Raw genomic sequence first — 11,273 nt, 5'->3', positions numbered from 1 at the left:
AAATCATCTGTTCGTTAAGGATGTACGCTGTCTTCACTGTTGTTTGCCTTATATCTGGAACCCCTTTGTCTCAGTATAATTAACAGTGCAGCCATCCGTGGTTTCTCTCTGGCTCAATTTTAAAGTTAAGATTTTAGCCTACGCGGACTATATCACCCTCTTTTGTTCAGGCAAAAAGAGTGTACTTGAGGCTTTACACTTGACTGAAAAGTTATGCGATCTATCAGGCGCGGCTCTTAATTTAGATAAATCCAAAGGCTTTTGACTGGGCCATTGGGGCACTAGACCGAGCCAGTTTGGAGGCATTTGCTGGGTCTGTAGCCCTCTTCAGTACCTAGGGGTTCCGCTGCACCAAGTTCGCAACCGCGCAGCCTACTGGGATTCACAAATCGTACCTAGGCGGCGACAAACAGAGGCTTGGATGGGTAGGGAACTCTCAGTGTTTGCTAGGGGTCTGTACCATATTTTTGTTTGAAAAGCTTGCGTATGTACAAGTACAAGGAAGGTACAAGTTATACACAGAATATTTGCAACATTTGTGTGGCACTCTCAATGAGAGCCTATGCGGCCTGACAATTTGTTCCTTCCCTTAGAGTTTGGTGGAGTGGGCCTTGTTCTCTTGTTTGTGCATCAACTTGTTTCCCGTTTTTTCTTTTTCAAATTGGCGAACGACCTTGTAGCTGTGCTCATTAGGCGTCTTAGTCCCCCTCATTTGCCTTACTTATTCGCACCGACTGAGCAGGCTCGTGAGGGGCCTCTATGGGGTTTCCTTAAGGAGCTGGTGACACTTTCAAATTTCTCACTGTGCGTTTCTCTGTAGATTACCTGTATATCTTCTTGAGAAAGCAGATGACCCAGGCTCTCACTGAGTCTTCGTTCCCTACACCATTCTATCGGCAGCCTTATCTGGGGTTTTTGGACACCACTGTTCTAAAGCGTGTTAGGCAAATGTGCATTCAGGCAGCTGCAAAAACGTTCTTTTTCAAACTACACACAGCGACGTTGCCTGCCAAAATATTTCTTCATGATAAGGAGATGTCTGTGCCCTGGATGACGAATTGCTGTCTTTGTAACGTGCCTGAAACTATTGATCATTGCTTTATACTGCACCATGATGCTATGTTCTTTTTGGACCTACTACAAAGAACTCTTAAAAAGGACATTGAAATTACACCATATACTATTAGATTTTTGCCTCCTCACAAAAACTCTGTCGTGCCTTAAGATCTATTTGTGTTGATGGGACTGCTCAGTCTTTGGAAAAGCCGTATGATGGACAGGCATGCCGAGCCACCAAGATAATCCAAATCTGTGTTTCGGGAGCAGTGTGCTTTGGTGAGGAGTGTATATGCCGCACATGAAGGACCTCCAAACTGGTTGCCGTATCTAGATGCATGTGTAGGCCTCCCAGAGTTTTGATGTTTTGATAATGGTGCATTGTCGGGCTAGGGTTTTTTTTACGGATGTTTTCCTATGCAATGAAGAAAAAAAAAAAAAAAACTCGGCGGCATAGCTCAGTCGTAGAGCGTTTGAATAAAGATCGGGAGGTCCTCTGTTGAAACCCCAGGGACCCTTTTCGCCCAATTAGCGTTTTTTTTTTTCTGCTGGCGTGTTTTATGATGATTACAGGAGCGACTGGCGCGGTCGCAATCTGTCTCGGGGGGTATAGCTCAGTGATAGAGCATTCGACTGCAGATCGAGAGGTCCCCGCTTCAAACGCGGGCGCGCCCTTCGCCCAATTACCCCTTCTTTGTTTCGTAAAGCTACACTACGCCGGTCAGAGCCGGGTTTCGCGTGAGTCTGGGCCTGCCCGTCATGCGCATGCGCGATAGCCGCCAAATTCGAAGCGACCAACCAGAAGTCTTATGCCCAACCACCATTAAATCGGTACTTAAAAAATAAATGAATAAACCATGTTTTCCACCGGGGAATCGAACCTCCATCCCTTGGATCCCCAGCCCAGCGCCATGCCCAGGTTTTCTTTTTATTTATTGCCTGGCTTTGGCATACAACCGAACACAAAAGGAAACACCGATCAAAACATAAAAAAAGACACACAAGGCTATGTACATGAATGAATGTCATGATCAGCTAATGTTAGACTTGCCTCGTCGCATGAAAACTCCCACAGCGACAACAAAGGCTCTTCCCTTGAGAGCCATTCGTTAGGTTCTGCAACCACTTTCTGAACGGCAATAAACCAATCCACACTCTCCGAAAATAAATTCGAGCAGGTCTGGCATCACTGTCACAGTGATAGCCTGCCATCCTGGAGCGCCATATACAGTGGAGGCCCATGAGCATAATTACGTCAAATGGAACCCCATCCTCTTTCTCTATGCTTAAATATCGAATGCCGTGCGAGTCTAGGGGAAAATATTTCTTTATTGTCCGTTGTAATACATCCCAAAAATATACCCCTTCCCAACAATGTAAAAAAAAAAACATGATTTATTGTTTCCGGCTACTTAGTGATTAAACAATGTGCTTCCCATGCAAAAAAAAAAAAAATCCCCTTCTCTCCAAAAACGTCTTCACAGGTAATGTTTCGGTATGTAATTTAAGAAAAAATGTCTTAGCTCCTGACGGAACTTGCATTTTCTTTACTCTATTCAGTACATTTGTGCCAGGGCCTTCACTGTACAAGGGTTCTGAGAAGGCAATATCACACAGATCACGGTACAACTTTTTTTTTCTCTTTATACCAAAGAAATATTCCAGAGAGAAACGCGCTGAAAGAAATCTTAACACTCTCGATGACCTATTTGTAATATCCATAAATCTCACACGCTACTTCTTCGGTGGAGACGGCAAACTCGGGCAACAGGCGCCGCAGTCTAACTTGGCATACGGTGAGCAAGCATGGGTCGGAAATGTCGAAAAAAAAAAATGATTGATAATCTGGCGTAAAAAGAGATGGCCGAGCCCCAAACCCCTATCTTTAAACCGCCGGAACAGATTCGTCCTGCTGCAGCCTTCCCATTCCGCCGCCCAAATGAAAACGGCAAAAATCCTGTGAAGCTTTTGTAAGTTTAGCCGCGAAAAATGCAACACTTGGAACACGTACTATATATCGTGTTGATGAAAAAAAGAACATACTATAGCTCTGGTAAAAATGGATATGTTGGTACCTTTCCACTTCTCTGCTTTCTCCCGTAGTTCTTGCGTCTTCCCTTTCCAATATTGCTCGCTTTGGCAGTAACTATCCCGCTCGATACCTAGGCACTTTGGCATCTCACATAGTTGCTTTGGGACGTTAAACTCCACAAACCAAGCCAAACCTAAGTATTTGGTCGGGGTCTTCGCCCACGTCACATTGGCAAAGTGATAAGGCTTCGATGGCCACTGTCCATGCCATAGCCCAAGGCCAAGGTCACCCACTACCGGTAACATGGGAAAACACGGACACATTTGACAGCCTCAAGTACGCTTTCCTGGTCAACCGTAAAAACAGCAACATCGTCCACGTACGCCAACAACTTCACTGCGGCTGCTTGTAACTTAAATCCATTAATGGTGTCGTTTTTCATTATTTTCATGCAAAAGGCCTCAATGTAAATACAAAACAAGGGCAGCCTTGCCGCACCGAACGCTGCATGCTTATAGGGGCCCCCAGACTCTTGTTTATGATCAAACTTGCCGTGCAGTTTTGGTACGCCAGGGCCACGCCCTTGCAGATAACTGAACCGTGAAACGCTGTTTATAATTCCCCTTGTCTACAGTGAGAATGATAGTGGGATTCCACGAGTGACAGATACTGCGCCTTTCCTTTCCTGTAAACGAATTATAGAACATCGATAAAATTAAATTCGTTCAATGAAATGCTGGTTGTGTTCGACAAGGGGCGCCTTTACATTACATATATCAAGGCATAGCAAGGTTAAGCAACTGCCATATTTTTTGTTTTCAACTGCCGTTTTTTATTATGCTTATAGTAGCGATTGGCGCGGTTGCAATCTGTCGCGGGGGTATAGCGCCATCATCTAACCCATTTTCTTGAATCATACAATTCCTTGCGGAAATGCCTCATTTTACTCATTTCCAGGGTAAAAGTCATGCGAGGTTGGATAGGATTTATGCGTCCCTTGAACTGGTTCCTATGTGCAATAGCTATGAGGTATAAAACATATGTCGTTTACTGACTATAGCTTAGTAATGTTCAGCTTGGGGGAAAAAGAAAAGAAATCGCGGTTCTCATGGGACCTTTGGAAGTTTAATTCACAAATACTTGAGGATGAGCATGTCATTTAAGTAAAAAAATATACTGAAGCATTACTGCAAAAAAAATCTGGGAAACGGGTAATTATGTGGGAGGATGTCAAACAGAAGATGAAAATAAATGCGATTGAAAGAGGAAGCATTATATGCCGTGACAAACGGATGAAGGAAAAATAACTACATTGCCAACTAGGCCTCCTTGTATGCCTAGAAAGTTCTCGGCCTCGAATGTACAAGAAAGAAATAATAGAAACAAAAAGTAAGCTTGAGATTATCGATGAAGACAAGTGCAGAGCTGCCGTGATACGGGCGCGTGCCGAGCGTCTCTGGCTCGACGAAGTGCCCACTAAGCGTTCGCTGAGTGATGAGAAGAAGTACGCGACTCAAAATGAAATAAAACAAATAAAGTACAAAAACTAGGTAACGAATGACACTGATTTAATTCAGTTGGCTTTTGTTGAGCAGTACCGGGACTTGTTTGGGCGACGTCAGATCCAAGGAGAGGAGTTTAAAAATGTCTTGTTGTCCCGCATGCCGAAACTAGAAGACAAAACTAAAGAGGCCAATCAGCATGACAGAAATTGAAAGAGCTATTGAAGAGTTGAGTGCTGGCAAATCTCCTGGTCCTGTCGGCTTAGGTGGCGACTGCTATAAGTATTTCGAAGAAGAAATCACTGAGGTTCTTCATTGCGTCTTTACGGAAATTTGACACAAAAAATGCCCCCGTCATTTAGAACACTACATAAGGTTTTGAATACCTAAAAGTGAGGTCGAAACTAAATTGCTGTCGGATGGGGCTCATCGTCCGATAGGCCTTACAAATGTTGATTATAAAGAGTTTATGGCGATACTTGCCAGAAGAGTGCAAAATGTTATAAAAGATCTTGTAGGCCCACATCAAACGTCCGGTATTAAAGGCCGCATCATCGGAACAAATGTGCACATTGCAAGAACTGTTCTTGAATGTTGTGACGCCTTTGCAGAACGAGTGGCTATGATGCAGCTTGATCTTGCGAAGGCTTTAGATAGAGTGTCGCGCGAAATTCTTTTCGCAATACTAGAACATATAATGTTGGCTTGGTGATATCACAAGGTTCGCAGATGGCGTATGAAAACTGTGCAACACGTATAATTGTGAATAAGCAGTTATCAGAATGTGTACCTGTCTGTTCTTCAGTACGGTAAGGTTGTCCGCTCTCACTTTTGCTTTTTGCTATTCATCGTGAGCTGTTTCTGTTCTGTTATCATTGATACATAATGAACGTGTCAATGGGTTCACTCTCCAGTCTATGCAGGTAAAAGTACTGGCTTACGCGGACGATATCGCAGTTATCTGCGCAGATCGGGAAAACGTTAAAGAAGTCGTTCGAGTTGCGTGTGACTACTGCAAAAAGACAGGGTGTGAAATCAATTGGGAGAAGAGCGTTGGTTGATGGCACGGTGAATGGGATAATACACCGGCAATGTTTGCTAATATGCGGTGGACGACTGTTCCAGCGAAGTACTTCGGTGTACCATTAGAGCATTGTAAGAGCATTATAAAATACTAAGCAAAAAACGGATGGGTGGAAAGGGCACGACCTCTCAGTGTTCGCATGTGCAAGTAAGTGTCTGTAATTTGTTTTTGATTACCAATATTTGGTATTTGCTGCAATTTTTATGCATGTCCCGCTTGAATGTGCAGAAAATGCATAGAGTATTTGCAGTTCTTATTTGTAGCTCAAATTGGGAGCGAACTAGCCGCACTAATGTGTTTCTTTCCACAAAAAAAAGTGGCCTTGATCTTTCGAATTTGCTTCTGCGACAAGTTGTATCAATTTTTTTTTTTTTGCGTGATCAAACAGACTTTTTGTTGCGTACAATGATGCAGATGCGCTTAGGTAACGTGATACCGGACTTCGTTGTGTCTAGTTATCCGACCAGAAATCGCGCTTTCACTGAATTTTTAAGAGAAGTTGTTTTTGCCTTTCAAATCTTGCGTCCCCATTTTTCGGTCGAGTATCTTAGTACTGTACCCAGGAAAAACTTTTATAAGAGCTTGTTCAACTTGTTTGTACCTGTACCCCTATACTGATCCATATATTGTGGAGGCCCAGGACAAGATGTCCTAAAGAGAGTTAGGAAGATGCCGGTAAAGCCGATGGTCAAATCGGTTTTCTGCAATCTTCACTCTGGTAGCCTTCCCGTAAAAACGTGGCTTAATGATAAAGGTATATTTGTACCGTGGACCCTCAACTGTACAATCTTTAAAAAACCAGCGACCACAGATCACGTTTTTATAGACTGCTGGGATCCCGTTTTTCACTATTACAAAAAAAAAAAAAAAACGGCATCCGGTTTGTACCCCTACAAAGTGACGAGGTACCATACGACATGATTATGGTGCTAGGCCTCCACAGCATTTGGAAAACGCGGATGGCATTTAGGCACTCCGACGAAACTGTACGATCGGTCAGGGACAGCTTCACTGAAAGTGTCACATTTCTCAGAGATGTCCTCCGCATTCAGCCTGAGCAGCCTCAGTGGTTGGATGTGATCGACGCATTGATCACAATGAAAAAGTTTTACATACATCGCTTAGTGAAAGGTAGGCTAGTGATTTATGCTTGTATGTAGTTTGTTGACCGGCAATAAACAAAGAAATACCGGGGGTAAGTGCTGTTAACTTAAATAAAAGTCTCGGAGTCTGGCACGGGGAATGGGAAGAGGAACCGGAAATTTTCTGTGAATTAAGATGGGCTAGAAAGCCCGGAGTTTATTTGGGAGTCCCATTAGACAAATACGGGGAAAATACGAATTACTGGAATGAAAAAGCGGAAGAAATACGGGAAAAGACGAAAGGATGGATGGGACGTAACCTCTCTATTTTCGCCCGTGCAACTATATGCAATACCTTTTTGGTGGCAAGAATAATGTATTTACTTCAAGTATTGTATTGTGCTCGAATCAATATACAAAGGTTCCATCGTGTATTTGCGGTCTTCATTTGGTCGTCCAACTGGGAACGAATTAGCAGAGATAATCTCTTTCGGCGAGTTAAAGACGGAGGGTTGTCTCTAATGCATCTATATGTGCGGCAGATGGTTTTAAGGTTTTGTTTCCTACGTGACCAAAAAGATGCATTCCTGAGAACATTTATGCAAATCATGCTATCCAGTGCAATTCCAGAGTTTATAGTCTCTTCATGCTCTGCTCGGGGATACACTGTGTCACGCTTCCTGCGAGAAGTGGTGTGGTCGTTCAGGTTTTTGCGCGTGCGGTACTCTGTAGAGTATTTAGCGACGGTACCACCTAAGCGGCTGTACAAGGATCTTATTTCACAATTGTTTCCAGCTCCATTGTACAGAACGTTATACTGTGAAGGCCCAGGGAAAGACGTGCTCAAGCGAGTTAAAAACATGACTGTTGCACTGGGCGTAAAAACATTCTTTTTTAAATTGCATACAGGAACCCTCCCAGTCAAAACATGGATGGAAGAAAAGGGCCTTTTTGTACCTTGGGGCTCAAACTGTCTACTATGTAGGAAACCTGAAACAGTTGAGCACGTGTTCCTGGATTGTTGGGATGCGGTGTTTTACTGAGATGTGTTACAAAGGACACTTAAAAGAGACCTACCATTGACGCCACGTGGAATTCGGTACTTGACAACTGTTAATGATGTTCAGTATGACCTCATTATGCTATTCGGCCTTCACAGTATTTGGAGGAGTAGGATGGCTTATAGACACTGTGATGTCGATGAACGATCTGTATGTGATTATTTTGTTGAACAAGTGTATAAACTAAAATAAAATTTGAAGCAGCAAGATGCTGCGGAGGAGGTCTTGAGTCTGATGGGCGAACTTGTGGTAATGAAAGTCCATTAGACACGGTTGTCAGCCATGGGGTATGGCAACCACGATCTTTTACTGATGTATTTGTACCAATTCATGCAATAAAGAAAAAAAAAGTATAGCTCAGTGGTAGAGCGTTCGACTGCAGATTGAGATGTCCTTGGCTCAAACCCGGGCGCCCCCTTCGCCCGATTATCCTTTTTTTTTTCTGCTGCCATGTTTTATGATGCTCATAGGAGCGACTGGCGCGGTTGCAATTTGTCTTGGAGCTTAGACACTGTGCCAAATCGGCAGCATGCTGAATTTAACTAAGTTTATATGATTTAGGCATGGATCATGGGACAAGACACCCGTTCTCTTTAAAAAAAATTCAATGGTCTACTACACCGAGCACTTATCTCGGGGTGCCGCTTGAATGCTACCGGGAAAGTGTCTCTATCTGAAGCAGAAAGGCGGCTGAGGTGAAACAGCTGACGACTCATAGGGGAGGCCGTAGCCTGTCTGTATTCGCTCGTGCTGCAGTGTGCAATGATTTTCTTGTCGCAAAACCTATGTATATTTTGCAATGCTTGTATTGTACGCGGGGGAATTTCCAAAAATTTTATTGCATTTTTGCAACGTTCATTTGTCCTGAACGAACCTTTGTCGAAGAGGAGGTGAAGGGGACCTTGGCCTTTGTCATTTATATGTAAGGCAGATATTTAGTGCTGTGCTTCACGTTTTTGCGCAGACAACGACACCGCTTTCTCCATTCTTATATTCAATACGTGCTGTCCAACGTTTTACCGGATTCATTAATTTCATTAAGTGAGGGGGGTCGTTATGGTGTGCAGCGCTATCTCCGAGAGGTGGTGGCGTCTTATCGCTTTCTTGCCATGCGTTTCACCAGGAAGTATTAGTACACAGTAAGAAGAAAGCAACTAACGAAAAATCTGATTGACATGATGTTTCCAGTTCCCTTGTACCGACAAATATTCAAAGCTACTGCTGGTCAAGATGTGTTGAAGAGAGTGAGAAAGATGTGGGGCATGCCCGCAACCAGACCTCCTTTTTCCATCGACACACTGGTACTCTACCCCTTAAAACTTGGTTATATGAAAAAGGCATATATGTAGCATGGGGGACAGACTGTTTTCTGTGTAACAAAGCAGAAACAATCGAACATATGTTCCTTGAGTGTAACAATGCTATCTTTTTTTGGGACGTGTTACAGCGTACCATCCAAAACGATCTTCCTCTTACACCTCAAGGTATCAGGTTTCTGCCAATTTACGACGATGCAATACCATACGATGCCACATTCCTGATGGATCTGCATTCTGTGTGGCTCAGTGCTATGGATTATCGTCACGACGACACTGGTGCCAGATCCGTGTATGAATATTTTGCCGAGGGTATTCTGAAAATATACTATGTTTTGAAAGATACAGAATGTGATGCACAAATCGAGGTGGTGTTTACAAATCTTGAACAAATGGAATGACTCCATTGTTCGCGGCCGGCAAGCGGCCTGCAAACCTTGTAAATATTTTACTGTATATTTTGTCATTATGTACATTTCGTAATAAAGAAAAATATCGGGGTTGTGTTGCTGCAAATACCTGGTTTGTAATGGATCACGTCGCCCAAATCACGTGGTTTTAATCCATGTTGTGTATTTGTCGAGTAATATTCTGTGTGTGTGTGTGTGTGTGCTTGTGCTTGTGCGCGTGTGTGTGCTTGTGCGCGTGTGTGTGTGTGTGTGTGTGTGTGTGTGCTTGTGCTTGTGCGCGTGTGTGTGCTTGTGCGCGTGTGAGTGTGAGTGTGTGAGTGTGTGAGTGTGTGAGTGTGTGAGTGTGTGAGTGTGTGAGTGTGTGAGTGTGTGTGCTTGTGTGAGTGTGTGTGCTTGTGTGAGTGTGTGTGCTTGTGTGAGTGTGTGTGCTTGTGTGAGTGTGTGTGCTTGTGTGTGCTTGTGTGAGTGTGTGTGCTTGTGTGCTTGTGTGTGCTTGTGTGCTTGTGTGAGTGTGTGTGCTTGTGTGAGTGTGTGTGCTTGTGTGAGTGTGTGTGCTTGTGTGAGTGTGTGTGCTTGTGCGCGTGTGAGTGTGTGTGCTTGTGCGCGTGTGTGTGCTTGTGTGTGTGCTTGTGTGAGTGTGAGTGTGTGTGCTTGTGCGCGTGTGAGTGTGTGTGCTTGTGCGCGTGTGAGTGTGTGTGCTTGTGCGCGTGTGAGTGTGTGTGCTTGTGCGCGTGTGAGTGTGTGTGCTTGTGCGCGTGTGAGTGTGTGTGCTTGTGCGCGTGCGCGCGTGTGTGCATGTGCTGTACATGTGCATGCGCGTGTGTGCGTGCGTAAAATCTGATAATTAATTAACCAATAAAAACAAACATAAAAAATGAGGTGTATAGCTCAGTGGTAGAGCACTCGACTGCAGATCGAGAGGTCTCCAGTTCAAACGCGGGTGCCCCCTTCGCCAGATTACGCTTCTTTTTTCTGCTGGCGTGTTTTCTGATGCTTATAGGAGCGATTGGCGAAGTTACAATCAGTCTCGGGGGTATAGCTCCCTACTACAAACTGAATTCTCACAGCTTTTTGCACGTTGGAGCATGTAGCGCGTTTTTCTGTTTTTATGTTGGTGATGACCGGCAATGAAGAAAAAGGTATAACTCAGTGGTAGAGCAATTGAAGATGATGATGGGCTACCGCTGGACATGATAATGTTATTGGGCCTGCACAGCATCTGACGATTCATAATGGCTTTCAGGCATACAGACGTTGATGCGAGGAAAATACGGCAGTATTTTCGCGAAACCGTTGCGAGTGTTATTGAAGTTCTCAAGACACAAGACGAAGTGTCTGAGTGGCTTCCGAGAATGGAAGTGTTGCTGCAAATGGGTTGATTTGTAATGGATCACGCAGCCCAAATCGCGTGGTTTTAACCCATGTTGTGTATTTGTCGCGTAATATTCTCTCTCTGTGTGTGTGTGTGTGTGTGTGTGTGTGTGTGTGTGTGTGTAATGTTCTTTATGTGCAAAATCTAATAATAAATTAGGCAATAAAGAAAAAAAATGGTACAGCATTAGACTGCAGATCGAGAGGTCCCCGGTTCAAACACGGGTGCCCCCTTCAATTACCCTTTTATTTTTCTGCTGGCGTACTTTATGATGCTTATAGGAGCGACTGGCGCGGTTGCAATCTGCCTCGGGGTATAGCTCATTCCACTTCCGGCTTTCGAGCGAAGCGGACGCGAA

At 44.1% G+C, this 11,273-nt stretch overlaps 1 pseudogene; it reads left to right on the top strand.

Annotated features, from left to right (window-relative positions):
- Positions 1–948: 948 nt before the first annotated feature.
- Positions 949–1,419, top strand: LOC146204189 (uncharacterized; annotated as a pseudogene).
- Positions 1,420–11,273: the final 9,854 nt, after the last annotated feature.

This window comes from Amblyomma maculatum, chromosome 1 (genome assembly GCF_055883805.1).
Source record: "Amblyomma maculatum isolate TAMU_Amacu chromosome 1, ASM5588380v1, whole genome shotgun sequence".
Classification (NCBI taxonomy): Eukaryota; Metazoa; Arthropoda; class Arachnida; order Ixodida; family Ixodidae; genus Amblyomma; species Amblyomma maculatum.
This window is presented reverse-complemented; position numbering and strand designations above follow the sequence as displayed.